Raw genomic sequence first — 21,324 nt, 5'->3', positions numbered from 1 at the left:
CCTCACCCTCCAGTGCCTCACAGAAGTACCCCACACCACTCTCCTGAGATTGGCAAGACAGTATCTGACTGTCTCTGTCACACAACTCACACTCTTCTGGGCGGTCTCCACACTCACACACCAAGGTTTCTACCATGGGGGAACCCCTCTCCCTGTACCTCTCATCTAGGGTCAGTAGAGTGTCCCTCCCACCACTAGGAATATGGTCCCCTGTGCTAGTTCCCCAATCTACTTCAGGGACACTGCACTCCACTGGAACAACATCATAAACCTGAACCCCCTGGTGTATGTCAACCCCCTCCTTCAAGTCAGGTGCCACATCTCTGGGTGTTTGTACCTTTCTCTCAGCACTAGAAACTACAATCTTGCTGCCACCATCTGAGCTGGACTCCACCTCCAACTCAGCAAAGCTCACTTCTTGAGCTACCCATTTTTCTTCTTCAGCTGAGACACTCATTGCCTCAAGCCTCTCGAGCTCCAAATCAAGCTCCCTCATCCTCAACTCATGAGCCAGAAGCAATTTCTTCTCCTCCAACGCCTTTTCTACTTCCAATTGCTTCACTTTCATTTTCATTATTTCTAATTCATGGTTTCTCATCCTTTGACTCTCCTCCAACTCCTCTGGAGTGAGCCCCCTACTGGAATGGGAGCTGCCAGCCCTTGCGACTGCTCTGCCCACGGGCAGATCTCGGGGAACAAAACCATCCTCTTCATTTGCACCACCTTCCTCTTGGGCCTCCCACCAGGCCTTCAAGATTGTTTGTAGAACATCCTTTCTAGCTCCGCTTTTCACAGGGCAACCAAGGTCTTTGCAGAATTGCTTGAGCTCCTCAACTTTGTATGAATATAAATCCGCAATGGAAAACTCCCATTCTGCCCTCTCACTTGTTGTCACCTGAGACATGATGCTCTTGAAGAGTTACTCAGAAATAGAAAAATACAGTATGTGGTTGTCTATTGGTCTGCACTCCTAGTGATGTACACCAATTACTGTGGGTCAAGTACAAATACAAGTTCAATCCTCACCGCTGACCACCAATGTTAGATCTGGGGGTCTCTAGTTGGCAGGGTAGGTACCACTGTCCAAGTAGGGACCCTTGCTTCTAGTCAGGGAAAGGGGGATACACTGTTAAGATAACCCCTGCTCACCCTCTAGGTAGCTTGGCCTGAGCAGTCTAGGCTATCAAAGGCAATGTGTAAAGTATTTGTACCAACACTCACAGTAACACAGTGAAAACACCACAGATTTACTCCACACCAGTTTTAGAAAAATAAGGTATCTTTACTAAAAACTTCACAAGACCAAATACTACAGACAAACCAACATACAATTAAAAAGGTTACTTCAAAGATAGTTCAATAGTTTGCAGAAAGTACTCCAGGATGTAAAAGTCAGTGTCTTGCACAATGCGACTCTCAATGCACAAAATGCGACACTTTCGTGCCCAACAGTACCTGTAGTTGCGATAAGGTTCCCAAAAGCTATAACAAGGAAGATGGCAAAGGCGATGCGATACTCCTGAGATCCTGGGGAGGCTTTGCAGCAGCCCTGCTTCACGCAGCAGAGGTGGATGCGCCGGCTCCGATCTGTAGGGGGAGGATGCGATGACTTTGGCTTTCGTTGCGTAGGTTTCTTAGGGGGAAGCTTCACGCACAGGTTTGATGCGACACTCTTCGATGTGGCACGATGCGCGGCGCAGTGTTGACTTCCGGCGCTGCAACTCTCGATGCGCCACGGAACAGGACTCTGCGTCGACGCACGCAGCGACTGGATACTTTCACGCACCGGCAGTGGTGCGGCCCGCAAACTGGTTCTGCGACGACCCTCGCAATGTCAGGAATCTTCATGCTTCGGGACGATGCTCGACGCACTCGGCGATGCGGGGACCCTGCGTGTTGCGATGGTGCCGCGATGAAATTTTCCACGCACTCTCGTTCTTGCGACACGCAATCGGATGATGTGTTGGGTACCAGTTACTCTTTTTCACGCTTCTGCTTCCCAGCTCCCAAAACACAGCAAAACGACCTCCTGAGGCCCCAAGACTGGGCAAGCACTCCAAGGCAGGTCAGAACTCCTTCAGAAGAGTTCCAGGGGTGCTGGTGGTGAAGTCCTTTTGTTCCTGGGACTTCTTAACAGGGAGCCAGCTCTTCTCAGGCCCTTGGAGATCAGAATCAAAAGAAGGGGACACAGCAAAGTCCTTCCCCTCTCCTTGGCAGCAAAGCAAAACAGCAAGCAGGCAGTCTTCTCCTCTTCAGTTCTTTTCAGCTTTCTCCTTGGCAGAGGTTTAGGTGTCTGGGGTCCTCTTCTTATACCCCTCCAAGTCTTTGTCTCTCTTTGTTCCAGTGGGGGGATTCCCCTGCTCAAACCGGTTCCTGGGTGTGCTCTGCTCTGGAGCACCTGGTTCCTTTCAGAGTGAGGGGCAGGGTCGTTAGACGCTCAGCAGGAGGTGGAGCCTTCTTTGTGCCAGCAGAGGCAGAGTCCTCAGCCTGGCCAGCAGGGGGTGGAGCCAGCATTGTGCTGGCAGGGGCAGCCCTATTCAAACCCAGGGACTACTCCTCCCACCCATCTAAAGCAGATCTCCCTATTCACCCTGATGCTGACTCATCCAGGCTCCTGGAGCCACCTAGCCCATCACATGACACCAGTCAGCCAACCAGCACACAGGCACACAGGAAGGTTAAACAGGAGAATAGCTACTTTCTAAAAAGTGCTATTCTCACACAGTGAATTTAAAAACCATCTTGCTAAAAAGATGTATAATTAAATTCTGAACACAAAGATACCAAACTTGGATTTTCTATCTTGCCCTTATGGGAAGATAGGCATGTAAACAGCCTCCCCCATTCTATCCTATGGGCAAGATAGCCTCTCAGCAGTGAAAAACGAAAATGGCTGTAATTTACTACCAGGGCATGTTACACACCCCAGTACATGCCCTACCTTTCAGATACACTGCACCCAGCCCAGGGGGGTACCTAGGGCCACCATAGGGATGCCTGACATGTACAGAAAGGGAAGGATAAGGCCTGGTCAGTGGGTGCACTGGCCAGGTCGACATGGCAGTCCTGGACTGCACATAGGCACTTCAAGCAGGCCTAAGACATCATTTTAGGGCTACTCCTGTGGGTGGCACAATCAGTGCTGCAGCCCACTAGTAGCATTTGAATCATCAGCCCTGGCACACGCAGTGCACTTTACTAGGGGCTGACAGGTGAAACAAATATACCAATCATGGATAACCAATCAATATAGCAATTTATACAGAGAGCATATGCACTTTAGCACTGATCAGCAGTGGTAAAGTGCCCAGAGTCCTATTGCCAACAACCACAGGTCAGAAAAAATAAAGGCGGAAGAAGCAAAAGGTTTGGGGATAACCCTGCAAAAAGGGCCGTTTCCAACACAACCCCCTTCCAGCCTAAAGCCAGGGTAGACCAAGCGATACCTCGATGGGATTCCCTGCTTAGGGCGATAGAACACGGAAACTGGCCCAAACAGCAGGGCACTATTACTGTTCTACACCTTCCTGAACCCGGTTGGATCTCTCCATCCATACTCTCAGGGTCCACCAAGCCAACCCATGTGGAACCCTTCTCTTCACCTGTGGACACCACCTTTGCAGCACCTAGCCTTAACTTGCTCACAGGTGTGTCCCAACAGACAGACAGCAAGCCACAGTGACCAGTGACAGTGGTCAGGGATGAGACCCAGGCCTTATACCTCTCAGGGCCCTCAAACCCCTGTGGCGTCAGAAGGTGGGGGGCAGTAGCCCCAGGTGCTTGGCACCCTTTGTCCACTTCCTTCCCTGTCAGGTCGGGTCTGACAACCTGGCACTGACCCACCAGCCCCGGGCCTGTATCCGGTGGCTGGACAGGAGGCTGGGGTGGGCTGTTCCATACCCGGTCCTCCTCTTCCTGGGGGCTCTGTACCCTCCCACCTGGAGCGGTACCCCCTTCTAGAATAGTCAGGGCACCTGTGGCAGGTGTCCTGCACCATTCGCCCACCAGTTCAGGGGTACTATCCTGCAACTGGGATTCCAGGTCAGGGGGGACACCCCGGACCTGGCCCTCCAACCTAGGTTCTACACCCTCCAGGTGAACCGGGGTCAGAGGCGAGGACTCCCTCCCTCTGCACCCCCTTCCAGAATTCTGCACCCTCCCACTCGGAGTGGTACACCTCCAAGACAAACTGGTAGAGACACTGCTTACAGATGTCCCTCTCTCCAGTTCAGGACCTCTCTCCAGCAACTGGTCTCCCAACCTAGGGTCTAAACCCTCAGGTTGCACCGGGGTCAGAGGCGAGGACTCTCTCCCTCTGTACCCCCATCCAGAGAGCTGCACCCTCCCCACTGGAGGGGTACCCCTGGAAGCCAAACCGGTCAGGACACAGCTTACAGATGTCCTTCCCCCCAGGTCAGGCAGATCCTGAACCTGGCCTCCCAACCCAGGGACTAAACCCTGCGGTTGCACACCTGCCTGGCATGCCAGGACTTCTGGGGACTCACACAGTATCTCCCCGAGGGTGACACATGACTCATGTGTCTCGTGACAGTCTGCCTGGCGCAGATCTCCCGGCCCCTGTCCACCTGACAGTGCACGAAGATCCCCCAGGACAGAAGTGGTGTCACCATGGTCACTCCTAGGGGACTCAGCCCTTCTGGCTGGTCCCTGACCCACTGGTTCTCCCACTGGGGAACACATCCCCCTCTCACCCCTCAGTCTGGACTTCTGCACCCTCCCAACTGGAGCGGTACTGCCAGACACCAGAACCACTGGAGCTCTGTTTACAGAGGCTTCAGGTTCTCCTGACACTAGGACATCCTCCTCAAATGGCCTACTAGCACTGTCTAGGCCCCCAACCTGGTGTTCCATTAAGGAACCCACCAGGTCCTGAGACTGGGTTTCAGGCACCTTGGGACCCACAGTCCCACACTCACCCCTTCTCCACTGAGACAGGACGTGAGCCCCTACACCCCTCCCACTACACCGGGACCTAACTGGGCTACACTGAACCTCTTCCACCTCACAGGTCTGGAAGATATCCGGGCCACTCCTTTTGGGATCACTCCCCAATGCCTCTCCAGACCTTTTGACATCCAACCAAAGGTCTGCCTCCAACGCAAGCTCTCTGGAACCAGAGAACTCACACTCCACCGGGGGTTGGCATTGCTCTGGAAAACAGGGACTTAAAATATGCTCTCCAACAAATGAATCACACAGCCCCCCACAGTTGTTAACCAAGCTACCGTTTGCCTCACCCTCCAGTGCCTCACAGAAGTACCCCACACCACTCTCCTGAGATTGGCAAGACAGTATCTGACTGTCTCTGTCACACAACTCACACTCTTCTGGGCGGTCTCCACACTCACACACCAAGGTTTCTACCATGGGGGAACCCCTCTCCCTGTACCTCTCATCTAGGGTCAGTAGAGTGTCCCTCCCACCACTAGGAATATGGTCCCCTGTGCCAGTTCCCCAATCTACTTCAGGGACACTGCACTCCACTGGAACAACATCATAAACCTGAACCCCCTGGTGTATGTCAACCCCCTCCTTCAAGTCAGGTGCCACATCTCTGGGTGTTTGTACCTTTCTCTCAGCACTAGAAACTACAATCTTGCTGCCACCATCTGAGCTGGACTCCACCTCCAACTCAGCAAAGCTCACTTCTTGAGCTACCCATTTTTCTTCTTCAGCTGAGACACTCATGGCCTCAAGCCTCTCGAGCTCCAAATCAAGCTCTCTCATCCTCAACTCATGAGCCAGAAGCAATTTCTTCTCCTCCAACGCCTTTTCTACTTCCAATTGCTTCACTTTCATTTTCATTATTTCTAATTCATGGTTTCTCACCCTTTGATTCTCCTCCAACTCCTCTGGAGTGAGCCCCCTACTGGAATGGGAGCTGCCAGCCCTTGAGACTGCTCTGCCCACGGGCAGATCTTGGGGAACAAAACCATCCTCTTCATTTGCACCACCTTCCTCTTGGGCCTCCCACCAGGCCTTCAAGATTCTTTGTAGAACATCCTTCCTAGCTCCCCTTTTCACAGGGCAACCAAGGTCTTTGCAGAATTGCTTGAGCTCCTCAACTTTGTATGAATATAAATCCGCAATGGAAAACTCCCATTCTGCCCTCTCACTTGTTGTCACCTGAGACATGATGCTCTTGAAGAGTTACTCAAAAATAGAAAAATACAGTATGTGGTTGTCTATTGGTCTGCACTCCTAGTGATGTACACCAATTACTGTGGGTCAAGTACAAATACAAGTTCAATCCTCACCGCTGACCACCAATGTTAGATCTGGGAGTCTCTAGTTGGCAGGGTAGGTACCACTGTCCAAGTAGGGACCCTTGCTTCTAGTCAGGGAAAGGGGGATACACTGTTAAGATAACCCCTGCTCACCCTCTAGGTAGCTTGGCCTGAGCAGTCTAGGCTATCAAAGGCAATGTGTAAAGTATTTGTACCAACACTCACAGTAACACAGTGAAAACACCACAGATTTACTCCACACCAGTTTTAGAAAAATAAGGTATCTTTACTAAAAACTTCACAAGACCAAATACTACAGACAAACCAACATACAATTAAAAAGGTTACTTCAAAGATAGTTCAAGAGTTTGCAGAAAGTACTCCAGGATGTAAAAGTCAGTGTCTTGCACAATGCGACTCTCAATGCACAAAATGCGACACTTTCGTGCCCAACAGTACCTGTAGTTGCGATAAGGTTCCCAAAAGCTATAACAAGGAAGATGGCAAAGGCGATGCGATACTCCTGAGATCCTGGGGAGGCTTTGCAGCAGCCCTGCTTCACGCAGCAGAGGTGGATGCGCCGGCTCCGATCTGTAGGGGGAGGATGCGATGACTTTGGCTTTCGTTGCGTAGGTTTCTTAGGGGGAAGCTTCAAGCACAGGTTCGATGCGACACTCTTCGATGTGGCACGAAGCGCGGCGCAGCGTTGACTTCCGGCGCCGCAACTCTCGATGCGCCACGGAACGGGACTCTGCGTCGACGCACGCAGTGACTGGATACTTTCACGCACCGGCAGTGGTGCGGCCCGCAAACTGGTTCTGCGACGACCCTCGCAATGTCAGGAATCTTCACGCTTCGGGACGATTCTCGACGCACTCGGCGATGCGGGGACCCTGCGTGTTGCGATGGTGCCGCGATGAAATTTTCCACGCACTCTCGTTCTTGCAACACGCAATCGGATGATGCGTTGGGTACCAGTTACTCTTTTTCACGCTTCTGCTTCCCAGCTCCCAAAACACAGCAAAACGACCTGAGGCCCCAAGACTGGGCAAGCACTCCAAGGCAGGTCAGAACTCCTACAGCAGAGTTCCAGGGGAGCTGGTGGTGAAGTCCTTTTGTTCCTGGGACTTCTTAACAGGGAGCCAGCTCTTCTCAGGCCCTTGGAGATCAGAATCAAAAGAAGGGGACACAGCAAAGTCCTTACCCTCTCCTTGGCAGTAAAGCAAAACAGCAAGCAGGCAGTCTTCTCCTCTTCAGTTCTTTTCAGCTTTCTCCTTGGCAGAGGTTTCTTCTTAGTTCCAAAGTGATCTAAAATTTAGGTGTCTGGGGTCCTCTTCTTATACCCCTCCAAGTCTTTGTCTCTCTTTGTTCCAGTGGGGGGATTCCCCTGCTCAAACCGGTTCCTGGGTGTGCTCTGCTCTGGAGCACTTGGTTCCTTTCAGAGTGAGGGGCAGGGTCGTTAGACGCTCAGCAGGAGGTGGAGCCTTCTTTGTGCCAGCAGAGGCAGAGTCCTCAGCCTGGCCAGCAGGGGGTGGAGCCAGCATTGTGCTGGCAGGGGCAGCCCTATTCAAACCCAGGGACTACTCCTCCCACCCATCTAAAGCAGATCTCCCTATTCACCCTGCTGCTGACTCATCCAGGCTCCTGGAGCCACCTAGCCCATCACATGACACCAGTCAGCCAACCAGCACACAGGCACACAGGAAGGTTAAACAGGAGAATAGCTACTTTCTAAAAAGTGCTATTCTCACACAGTGAATTTAAAAACCATCTTGCTAAAAAGATGTATAATTAAATTCTGAACACAAAGATACCAAACTTGGATTTTCTATCTTGCCCTTATGGAAAGATAGGCATGTAAACAGCCTCCCCCATTCTATCTTATGGGCAAGATAGCCTCTCAGCAGTGAAAAACGAAAATGGCTGTAATTTACTACCAGGGCATGTTACACACCTCAGTACATGCCCTACCTTTCAGATACACTGCACCCAGCCCAGGGGGGGTACCTAGGGCCACCATAGGGATGCCTGACATGTACAGAAAGGGAAGGATAAGGCCTGGTCAGTGGGTGCACTGGCCAGGTCGACATGGCAGTCCTGGACTGCACATAGGCACTGCAAGCAGGCCTAAGACATCATTTTAGGGCTACTCCTGTGGGTGGCACAATCAGTGCTGCAGCCCACTAGTAGCATTTGAATCACCAGCCCTTGCACACGCATTGCACTTTACTAGGGGCTGACAGGTGAAACAAATATACCAATCATGGATAACCAATCAACATAGCAATTTATACAAAGAGCATATGCACTTTAGCACTGATCAGCAGTGGTAAAGTGCCCAGAGTCCTATTGCCAACAACCACAGGTCAGAAAAAATAAAGGAGGAAGAAGCAAAACGTTTGGGGATAACCCTGCAAAAAGGGCCGTTTCCAACAGATACCATATGGAAAAATGGGGTCTGGAAAACCAGATGTGGGAAACCCGGACCTCTCAGTTGGAGTGGAAATCTGTACTTTATTTCTGCTCTGTCTGACTCATTATTAAGGTCTGTGTGTCAAAAACTTCTGTGGTGGCTATGCCATAAGTGCGCACATCTGCACAGAGACCAAAGTGGGGGCGGGGGGGATAGTGTTAATCAATGGTGTTCACTTGGTATGATCCCTCTGCAACCAAGACTGAAATGCCTGACCTGGAACAGAAACTCCAGAGAAGAAACGTCTTAACCATAATACCGAAGCACACGTATAACTTAAGTCCAGATAGTCTGTAAGCCCAAGAATACGTTTCAAGGCGTTGAAGCACTTACAACTTGTTTTATTTTCCAAATGTCTTCCATTCTTTACCAATCCTTATGGTACAAATGAAAAGAAAAGGCAGCCGAAACGTGTTTCGTCACTTTGGCTTTTCCAAGCCTGCCAACAATATATATAAAGCACTCATGTCATTACAGAACTTGGGGGCATATTATCAAGAAACAGCGTTAAAATTATCGCCCCTTTAGCGCCAGAAAACTGCCGTTAAAGCAGCGATAATGGGGTTGATAATATGCCCTGGAGAATTCCCATAGAAGCCCATGTTCTGGTGTCAACATGGGCTTCTATTGGAATTCTCAAAAGCATATTATCAAGCCCATTATCGCCGCTTTCGCGGCAGTTTTCTGCCGCAGCGGCGATAATTTTAACGCCGTGCTTGATAATATGCCCCTTGATGACAAGAAGGAAACGAGAACAGCTCTCAAACAAAAGTGTTGAGACAAAAATTCGACTCTAGTAGGTCATTCCAGTGATATTTAGGCCCAAAAACATATTCTGTGATACCATTATCCTAAGGACGATGAACACAATACAGAAGTACTCAGAGAAAGTGTGTGGAATAGTTTATACACCCGAGGAGTGTGAATACTGGATCAATGAGACCAGAAACAAATTAAACATACACGAAAGAGTAAAACCACCGTATTTCTTGGGATGTGCACCTCATCAAAGATGCCTGATATGGCCGGTAAAAGAGTGATAGATGTGAAAACACAAATGGTTCCCTGAAGTGTAAAACAAGCCATACAATTGCGTAACATACCTGGTATTATATAGTAAAGAGTCAACTTCGAATAGAAGGTCCTTCAATAAATATATGGTCGAAGTCTATGTATATAAAGTGGCCCAATGGTCGCGTGAAGAGGAATGTCTATCAGTCAACTTATTAACGGGTACAAGATGGAGTTATGTTTGTCCTGGCGCGAAATGCGAATTCATTAGAAGTTAGGGGCATATTATCAAGAAACGGCGTTAAACTTATCACCGCTTTAGTGGCAGAAAACTGCCGCTAAAGCGGCGATAATGGGCATGATAATATGCCCTCGAGAATTCCCATAGAAGCCCATGTTCTGGTTTAACGCCGTGCTTGATAATATGCCCCTGTGTTTGCTGTGGATGAAACCACAAATACTTTTACCGCCTTAGTTTAAAATGTTGCTTGACTGTAACTACACTCTCTGAGAAGATTGAAGGAGGCCATAACAGGAGCCTGGTCCTGCAGGAAGTGCAGGGCAGAATCAGATAACATGCAGTGTGGATTCGTGTTCTTGATGACACCATCTGCAGGGTTTGTCTGAGCTCTTTGCCAGTCATTTGGGGCGGCAGTCCAGTGTGCCCGGACCGCCCAGAGGCTGATACATAAATTGAATTTCAGTGAATTCTAAATAGCACCTGTCCAGATAAGGTTGCCTCTCAAAATGACTGTACCTGTTTTTGTGTGGACCTCTTAGCGAACCTATTTTTGTCTTCGAGAAGACATAGCTTTCGTGTGCAGTTATCTATTTGTTTTTTTAAAACAGCAAATGAGAGAGGCAGGTTCCATAAGTGCTGAACTTGGAGGGACTTCAGGCTGTTTAGAAAGTGGTCTCTCAAAGTGGATTTCTGGGCTGGGTTTGTCATTTCTTGCCAGAGCAAGTGGTTGAGTGAAGTCGGACTGTTGTTTTTCATTTTCTGTCTCGAAGGCTCCTAGCCTCGCAAGTCGTTAGTTTACAAGGGCAAACTCCAGTCTAATTTGAGCAGGGGTGGCACTGTGGGGCAGGTGAAAAACATGTCTATTTATCCTGAGATCAGGTGTATCTAACACCTTCACATCTTGGCTGCGCAAAGGTTTGCAACCAAAAGAGAGGACTGGCAGACGTTTGGTGTTCATTACTTTCAACAGCGACAGCGTGGACTTGCCCTAGAGGCCATTTTGTAATGTCAGAAAGGCAGATAATAGTGATGTCACTTTGGTTTGCATTGCAGCTTTGTGGGCAGAAATCTAGGATTGCACCTAGGTATTTGTACTCACGGTCCTGGGAGAGTTTTGCGTTGTTTAAGTACCAAGGGCCTGCCTTGGTTGTGTTTCTCTCGAATGTTTCCAACTTTGTTGTGTTTAAGTTAATTTCTAGGGACTTTTATGCAATATATTCATTCACCAAAGATGTTTAGTAACCTTTGTAGGTGGACCTTGGTTCAGTGGCGTAGCTAGGCCTTTTGCCACCCGTGGCGGTCCCAGCCTTTGCTGCCCACGGCGGACGTACGAGCTCGAGGGATGCTGGCGAATGAATCCTGCATTTTCCAGCCCGCACGGCCGCAGGTAGTAGCAGGGGCGGCAGCTGACCCCAAAACTCGTGCCACCCAGGGCAGAGTGCCCTCCTCCCCTGTCCCTCCCTCTTGCTACGCCAAAGCTTTGGTTCAACTCAACATCATCTGCATAGGGTCTACAAGAGAATTCCCACCGAATTTTAGTGCATGAGAATTGGCCGTATCTAGTTCAGTTGGAATATGAGAAATAAAGGTATTAAATTAGCCATGAGTCCGTGTAAGGAAGTTGGATTGCTTTCAAAGGTTTTCCAGGTAGCCTCCAGGTTGGCTAGCTTCTGCTAGAGCAGTGTCCTGTCAATCAGGTCAAAAGCTGCCCTTAGGTCGATAAAGCAGCCATGCAGTGTTGTTCTTGTTTCATGGACAATATTTGCCTTCATGTTCATGGTGGTTAAATTAGTTGAAGTGCGCATGCCAGGCCGAAAACATGTCTGTTTATACGGGATGATGACCTGCTCCTCCGACCCAGAAAGAGCACATACAACCTTACTACACATAACCACAGATGAAATATGAATCAGAAACTTGTATCTATGATAAATTGAGAGCCTAGAAACAAATCTGCTGAAGGATGGAGAGGTAGTAGAGAGCAAATTATGACCTAGCAGAAAAAAAAAATATGCACAATCACTCTGTGATTATAAGAAACTAATAATCAAAGAGAAAAGCACGTCTTTCTCTGCGAAACTTCTGCAGGTCGAAGAATTCTAGTAAAGAGCTCTTTGTGACAGTTAAAAGCCTAGCCACACTACCGGAACCCCCCAGTATTGACAGTAGTGCTGAATTTTGAAATTCACTAGCACGGTTTTTCAAGGACAAAGTGGAGACAGTGTATAAGCCCTTTAGGGACAACGACCTGAACGTAAACGGAAATTTTACGGCAGACACAACTCCCTCCCCATCTAATCTGTTTGTTTCCTTTTCTCATCCTCCCACAAAACAGATTATTCAGGTGGAAAGGACATCTAAATTGGGGGCTCCATTTGATTCATGCCCCCCAAAAATACTGCATCTTGCGCCTGAAATTGTAAGTGAACAACTGGGGGCTGTATTTAAAGAGATTATTAGTTCAGGTATTTTCCCTGATGTTTGGAAAATAGCCTCAATTCTCCCACTTTTGAAAAAAATCTAATTTAGATCCAGCTGATCCCAGCAGCTATAGACCAATCTCTTGTCTACCCTTCCCGGCAAAGGTTTTGGAAAAAGTGTTCAATTTTCAACTGACTTCGTTCATCTCTTCCAAGGAATTTTTAGATCACTCTCAATATGGATACCGGGAAGAGCAGAGCACTGAGACGGCCTTGGTCATGGCTGCCGAAGAGTTAAGATCAATTCTGCATGCTGGTGGTAAGGCCGTCCTGATTCTGTTAGATCTATCGGCAGCCTTCGACACAGTGAATCATCAAATACTGGCCAACAGGTTATCAGATTTAGGGATAAGAGGCCCTTAAACTGGTCATTTCTATCTAATAGGGTCCATTCAGTTGAGACAGGAGCTTTTTCATCTGAGCAATTTGTACTTCCACATGGGGGTCCACAGGGCTCTTCTTTAAGCCCTACACTGTTCAATCTCTATGTTACCCCCCTGGCTAAAATTATTAGGGAGTTTGGCTTTTCTGTTGTCTCTTATGCTGAGGATACCCAGTTGGTGGTGTCAGTCTCCAGCACCGTGCAAGAGACTGCAGATCGATTCAATGGATGTTTGACCCAGGTTAACCAGTGGATGAGTTCCAATTGCTTAAAATTGAACGGTGGAAAGACGGAGGTTCTCCTGTTGGGTACAGATACATCTTTCTGGACACCGATGGTGGTGGCCTTCTAGTCTGGGAGACCTTCCAGTTCCAGTGACAAAGGTAAAAAAACATAGGGTTACTCTCACCTCTACAATCTTTTTCATGTTAAAGATATTCAGAAGAATTTGTCCTTTCATACCGCCTGACAACCTAAAGCACTTGTGAGAGCATTAGCACTGTCCAGACTGTATTATAGTAATGCTCTTTACATGAGTATCCAACCGCAGTACTTACAAAAGTTACAGCGTCTCCAAAATGCGGCAGCTAGATTGCTGCTGGATATCCATAGATCTCAGCCGGTCTCCCACGATTTGAGAACTCTGCACTGGCCTCCAGTCGAAAAAAGGATTACATTTAAATCCCAAGGCTTAGCATTTAAGGCATTGTATGGTGCCGGCCCCCAATATTTGAAGAATCATCTGATCTGGTACAGGCCCTTTAGAAACCTAAGGTATTCACACTGCAAATTTCTACAGGCCCCCATATTTAAGAAAGCTCGTTGGGGTTGAAGAAGTTTTATCTTGGGGACGGTTAAAATATGGAACTCGCTTCTGGCTGACATAAAGAACAGTCCAACGCTGTTATCCTTTAGAAAATCGCTAAAAATCTGGCTTTTTCGCCAACTATGAATTTCATACTACATTTCTCTCCTGCAACCCTCTTGGTCTTTCTGTCAACAGTGCCTAGACGCCCTTGGGCATTCGTGCACTATATAAATGTTCAAATCAAATCTTTAAAATTGTCCACAATATTATCACTGTAAGTTCATAATTTCATTGATCATGTGCAGATGTCCAGAGTAAGAAGATTGTGACATAAAATTTGTCACCGGATTTCACTGTAGTCATTTTATTATTCCCATCTTCTTCAGGACATAAAAGATATATTATCTTCCATCAGTTAAATAAAACACAGATACAAAGTATTTATGAACAAAGAAAAAAACAATAAATAATACATAAAAACATATTTGACTTATATGTAGCTGTGGAAATAGCAATAATTACCTGGTACTTCACAGTCACTCTATTTCTGAGTTAAAAAACCCTTTCCAATCTAGCTTATGTGTATGTGTAAAGTGCCCAGGATAATCCTCTATGTCCTCACCTCTGAGACAGCGCCTGGCGCCTGGCTCACACCAGGTTCATCATGGTAAATGAGGCTCAATGGGATGCATCTTATTTAAATCCTACAAACATTGTACCTGCGTTGAATATAGTTCAATCCGCAATGGCGGAGGAGTGTCACCTCACTGGCTCAAAGCTAGCAGCAAAAAATTAAATGATATTTAAATATCATTATAATTTTCAGACGCATGCTCAGCCAGTGTGTACAGGAAGGGGCGAGTCCGAGGCACGGGAGAGGGAGGAGGAGTGCCAGTGCACTCCCTAAGTGCTCATGTGTGTTTGGCTGGCTGTCTCAGTCTGACCAAAACACACATGCGCACTTAGGTTTCTCTAACATGGCTGTATTGAACAACCGGGTTAGAGAAACCCCACTGACTACCTGACCTGAACAGAGCATCTTTCCAGCCTGCTCAAGCCCAACTCTGAGCTGCTCTGGAGCGCAGGGATTAGACAGGGAGTCTGTGACAAAGTCACAGTGTGTCTGCTGGGACAAGAAAGTCCCAGCACCGAGGTGCGACGCGGGAGACGGCAGGCAGCAGGTAAGCGTAACTTTTTATTTGATTTTTTATTATTATTGTAAACAATCCCTCGTCCCCCAGCGCCCCATCCCGCGCTCCCCCTGCCCTCCCTCTCCACGCCCCTCCTCTTTTATTCTGTGGTGGCCGCCACAGGTCAAGGATGTTATCGATTAGCAACCATTTACTTCGAATTGTTCTTTCTGATGTTGCTAATCGATAATATCCTATGTTATTGAATGTATAATGGAATATGAGAGCATCTTGGACACAGAAACCAGATTTACTGAGGCATTACTGAAACAGGTTAAGTGAGCGTACTTGAGACATATGGAAACTAACAATCTGTGTGCATTAGATCATATAATTGGACAATGTACTTTCTGGGCTACAATTCATAGCGGTAAATGAGCATATTGATGCATCAAAGAAGTTGGTAATTCAGGCACACTGGAACATTATAGTTATTGGTACTGTGGGTCTGACATTCCAGAAACTGGTTATGTGGGCATTCTGGGTCATTTCGGAAGTTAGCAAATCGTGCGTACCAGTGCTTGATGACAAAATGTGAATTGTTTGCTTGTGAAGCATAGTGGAAATTCTGATATTGTCCTCCTGGGACATTATAGAAACTGGCAGTGTGGTCATAACGAGACACTATGAAAACTGTTATTTGGTGCAAAAGGGGACATCATTGAAGTTATAAACATATTCAGCCTGCTGAATCTAATCATTTCAAAAAGGTCATGCAGACATCAACAATTCCACCTTTGTGTTGGATTAGCCTAAACAGTGTTTTACTTCATCTCATTATAGTAGCTTTAATTCCTTTACTCCTTAATTCACTTAAGCCCTTTGCTGGTACGCCTTGTCCCCCCCACCTACCCCCACCAAGCCTTTTGTGGCTGTTTTGAGCAGTTCGTGCTTAGGCCTCCATAAAGCTTTGTCCAAATAAACTATCCATGCTCAATGTATATCCTTTTTTTCCACCATCCTGGGAATGCTAAAGGTACCCAGAGGTTTTGGATTCCCTAGAGCGGACCAAGATATTTGCCACAGTAAGGCTATATTTTGGGTTTTTAGGAAAAAATGGGGAAAAAGTGCTGCAGAAGAAAGTGTCTGTCTTTTTCCCTGCAAATGGCATCGAAGGATTTGCAGTGCTAAAATGACTATCTTCCCAGCTTTCAGAGACAGGCAACGCTGGGTGGTAAGAAATATGTGCCGTCCTGGTTATCCCACAACTTTCCCAAACAGAAATGAGAGGAAAATGTGACTTTATAGCTAAGTTTGAGGTTTGTGGGGGATTCTAGGTAAGAATACTTTGTGGGATCCACGCAAGCCACACCTCCCTTGACTTGCCCGGGTGCCTAGTTTTCCGAAATGCCTGAGTTGGTAGGTTTCCCTAGATGGCCACCAAGGCCACGACAAAAAACACAAGTGCCCCCTTGTAAAAACAGGTCTTTTTGTGATAGATAATTTTTTGTGTCCACAGTACATTTTGGGTCCTTTCCTTTTTGCGGGCACTCTGCCCACACACACAAGTGAGGTAGAATGTTCATTGGGAGACCTGGGGGAATGCTGGTTGGTAGGAAATATGTGTCGGCCTGGTGATCCCACAATTTTTCCACACAGAAATGTAAGGCAAATGTCACATTTTAGCTAAATTTGAGGTTTGCTGGGGTTCTGGGCATGAAAACTCAGAGGGATCCACACAAGCCACACCGCCTTGGATTCCTCCAGGTGTCTAGTTTTCATGTGTTGGTTTGGTTGGTTTCCCTGGATGGTCGCCGAGTACGGGACTAAAAACATAAGTGCCCCCATTGCAAAACCAGCTTGTCTTGTGATAGATAATTTTGATGTCCCCACAACGGAAACTTGGCCTACCCACACAAGTGAGGTAGCATTTTTATTGAGAGACCTGGGGGAACCCTGGGTGGTAGGAAAGTTGTGCTTTCTTCTGAATCTGGAAGAATGTGGCACAGAAATGCAGGGAAAGGAAAATGTGTGATTTTAGTCACATTATGAAGTTCGCAGGGTATTTTGGGTAAACAAAAACCTGATGGGATCCGTGAGAAGCACACCACCCTGAACTCTCCTGGGTGTCTAGTTAGCAAAAATATCTAGAGTTAGTATATTTTCCCTATAAACAATGTACACCCTAGCAGAGAAAGACAGAAAAGACAAATATGACTGTACAAATATCTGTTCTTCAAGTACAGACACATACTGGTTGGATTTGACATGAAGGTGAGTGAAAAGTTCAAATTTTATTAACAAGTGATTTCCCAAAAATCAAATACACTGTTAGTAACTGAAAGTTAAAAAAAACTGAACCAATGACTCATAGCGCGTAAGCTGTAAAGGAGCAACAAGGCACCAACCGCTTTACAGGCCACTCACATACCTTTCATGCGTGACACACACAGAACCATTCACACCACTAGCTGGTGGCCCAGCACATTACAACACTCACATCAACAGACAGCACCATTCAACGGCCCATCACTTTCATAAACCCACATGACTGACACCGCAATCATACCTGTTGGTGGCAGATGGAGTTTGTGGACTGGCGTTTGGCTGGCAAAGTGTGTGTAGTGACTAGCAGCAAGTCACTAAACACACATCGCCAGCCAAATGCCAGTTCTCACATGCCACCAGCCAAGCACCAGTCCAAGCACACCGTCAGCCAAGCAACAGTCCAATCACACCACCAGCCAAGCGACAGTCCACGCATACCACCAGCCAGGCACCAGTCCAAGCACATGGCCAGTCAAGCGCTATCCATGCAAACTGCCAACCAAGCGCCATCCGTGCACACTGCCAGCCACATGCTAGCCCATGTATACCGCCAGCCAAGCACCAGTCCACGCACACCCCCAGCCAAGCGTCAGCCCATGCACTCTATCAGACAAGCGCCATCCACGCACACTGCCAGCCAAGCGCCATTCATGCACTTCCAGCCAAGTGCAGTCTACATGCACTGCCAGCTAAGCACCATCCACACACACTGCCAACTAAGTGCCATCCATGCACATCGCCAGTCAAGTGTCATCCACACACACCACCAGCCAAGGTCCAGTCCACACACACCACCAGCCAAGTGCCATTCCAAACACATAGGCAACACATTTTTTACAACAAAAAATAAACATACCAGTCTAAAGGAGATAAAATAAACTGCTATGGCCTCAAAGATAACAGGTCTAACTAAATACATCAAAGTACTGCCAACCGTGAAACTGAACAAAAAATATAAAATGATACAGACCAATCAGTTCACTTTTATGCTCACGGTTGCTCCCAAAAATACATGTGGGAACACAGCCCAGGATAAGAACGGCACTCAGGCAGTACATGCAGCTCTCCTTTATATATACCTCTTCTGACACAGACTCAACATCTCCTACAGGGAAAGTCTTTTTTGGCCATGGGAGGAATGTTATCAGGAACATGGGGATCTTTCAATTAGCCACATCTTTAACCCTGTAACACTTGCTGCTTCACTATATCACGGCTCCCTATCACAGCCTGCTGAAACTGAACAAAATCCATCTTTGAATCTGGAGAACATCTTTGAATACAGCAAAACCACTGAAAGTTCATAAATGAAACAGAAGTATAGCCAACTTCTTATACCATATGTTGACTAATGAAAAACACTGTAAGGCTCCAACTTCTGATCTATTCTATCTACCCCACCCACATGCTTATTGTAGTCTAAAATGCACACAGGTTTGCACACTTGAGCAACCTGACCTCAAACAGTCACAGGTGAAGACCTTTTATCATGAATGGTAGTCAGCATATAGACATCTCTCCTATCTGGAAATTTCAAAGCTAGAAGTTCATCTCTATACAAGGTACTGCACTTTCCCTCTGAAGTTTTATTTTATAAACAAGCTATTTAGGGTAACCTTTACACAGTTAGAGTGGATTGTGCCACATGCAACAGTGCCATATTTGAAGAATTCCTTGAACAATCGCACACCACTGTAGAAGTTATCTATGTATAAATGGTCCACTACCAAGTTCCCATACAATTTTCTCCCAGTGTATACTTTGAAATTATAGCCATATAGACATATCCATTACTACTCTCAGTAGAATATACATATTAAGTCCATTATGTGCCCTCTTGCTAGGAATCTACTGCCGAAAAACCAAATGGCCCTTGAACAGGACCAAAGACTCATCTGCAGCTATTTCTTTACCAGGAACATAGATCTCTGAGAAGCGATCTACGGAATGATCAAGGACAGGCTAAATCCTGAAGAGACGGTCACAATCAGGGTGATCCAGTGGCAATGGTGAGGCATTATCAAGAAATGCAGCATCTGAAACAGAAACAAATATACCAATCATGACTCATGGTTGCAGAAAATATAGCAGTTGCCATCAAGGGACTGGTAGACTAATATGAAGCAAGCAATGGCTTCCTTACCAATCCCATCAAAAAAAGTTAAACCCAGAACTTCTTCAGCTAAACTATATTAGTGGGAGTCTACTCGGTAGCTCTAGAGCGGGGCTTAAGTCTGGCACTGTTGTCCCTAAAATGCTGTTCAGCATACAAATTAGTCCGTTCAATAATCTCACCCAAAAATACATCATCCGTAAACAACTGAAAGAAATGTATAGGTAAAATGTTTCAGTATTCACTCTACGCTCTGCGACACCAGTAAAGCCGGCAACACCGACTGCACCATGTTTGGGGCAACCCAGAGTTCAGCTCTTCCAATGGGAAGCCTTTCAGCCCCAGGCTGCAATCCAGGTGCCTCATGCTGCACTATCAGCATATCAGTGTCCTCCTCTAAAAGAGGCATTTCCTCTACACTGAGAGTAGCTTCATCATCAGATTATTCCTTTTGGACAGAAAATTCACTGCCAGAATCTTGGACATTCTCCTCTGCCTCTGATGCAGTCAGTCTCAGAATCATTTGAGTCAGAAGAAGATTCAAAAAGCATTATAACAACCATCGGAGTGGTAACCCAGCGGCTAGCCACAATCCTTACTAATAACAGTAACACAACAAATAAGTCAAAAATAACCCACACTGTGTAAAATAAGGAATATACAAACTGTGACTTTATCAAGCAGAAAGTAATACTACTGGCATATAGTAATCTGGAAGGAAAAGTCTATCAATACAAACCACACAAAAAACTATATGCTCAAATACTGTACCACTCACGTACCAGAGACAGCTAGACTCAGGCTCACATGCACCTACTCTGCACAGACACAGCAAGCACCAACAATATGACACCAGAATTAAAAAACAAAAGATATTTACACACCAGACAACACAATACACATTGTGCACACATCCAAAGAGAATTTCAAACACAATAAAACAGAAGATAAATATGTTGCTATTATTACACCATTTATAAAAAAAACCACTCATTCATGCAGGGTACTGATACTCATTTAGAAAAAACAGAACAAACACCTTTTCTTACCAAACACCTGCAAATACAGAACCCTCAGATCTATCAGTGCAGAAACCGCAAGCAGGAGTTGCAGCAAAGGAAAGCAAAAGCTTTGCACTAGAATAAAAAGGAGGAATAAAACATTACAATCACAAATGCAAATGGCGTGAAGAAATAAAACAGTAACACTATAAAACCCTATGAAGTCTGCCCATGACCATCCAAATGCCAGCAACACACATTGCCAGCTAGAAGCCAGTCAACACATACCGTTAGCTAGAAGCCAGTTGACACACATTCCCAGCAAAATCCCCAGGTCAAACACACCGCCAGTTAAGCTCCAGCCCTCACACACCACCAGCCAAGCGCCAATCCACACACATCGCCCTTCAAGTGACAGTCTACATACATCACCAGGCAAACGTCAGTCTACACACACTGCCAGCCAGTCACTAGTCCACACACACCACCAGCCAAACGCAAGTCCACACACACTGCCAGCCAAGCGTAAGTCCATACACACTGCCAAAAATATGCCAGTACACACACAGCTAGCAAAACGCCAGTACATGCAGGCTGGTCGGCCAGAACTCCAGTTCACAAATACACAGAAACTTTACCTGATTTTCTGAGATGTGCCTAAAAACGTTGCTGTTCTGCCCCCAAACGGCCAAAATATGTGCTAAAAAAAGGGGAGTGACCCTTGCCTAAGAGACCGCTCCCCGGCATACCCATAAGCATATCCCTGGTGGCCAGTGACTTTCTGCCTCCCTTAAGAGTAGATTGGCTGATTTGTCTCCAAGGGGGGCTGAAACGGTCAAAATGACTGCCCAAAAAAAGGGCGGCAGCCCTTGCTCAAGGAGTCGCACCCCAATGTGTCTAAATAAATATCCCTGATGGCTAGTGGCTTTTGCCCTTGGCCTAAAAATATGGCCAATCTGCCCCAGCCCCCCTCCCCCAACTGCTAAAATATATGCTCCCTAAAGGAGAAGGACCATTGCCCAAGAGGCCGGTCCCCAACAGGCCTAAATTAATATCTATGGTGGCTAGTGGCTTCAGCCCCCTTGGGGGCAGATCGGCCTAAAAACATG

Source organism: Triturus cristatus, chromosome 7 (assembly GCF_964204655.1).
Source record: "Triturus cristatus chromosome 7, aTriCri1.1, whole genome shotgun sequence".
Taxonomy (NCBI): domain Eukaryota; kingdom Metazoa; phylum Chordata; class Amphibia; order Caudata; family Salamandridae; genus Triturus; species Triturus cristatus.
The sequence above is the reverse complement of the archived record's forward strand: the minus strand, read 5'-3'. Positions refer to the sequence as shown.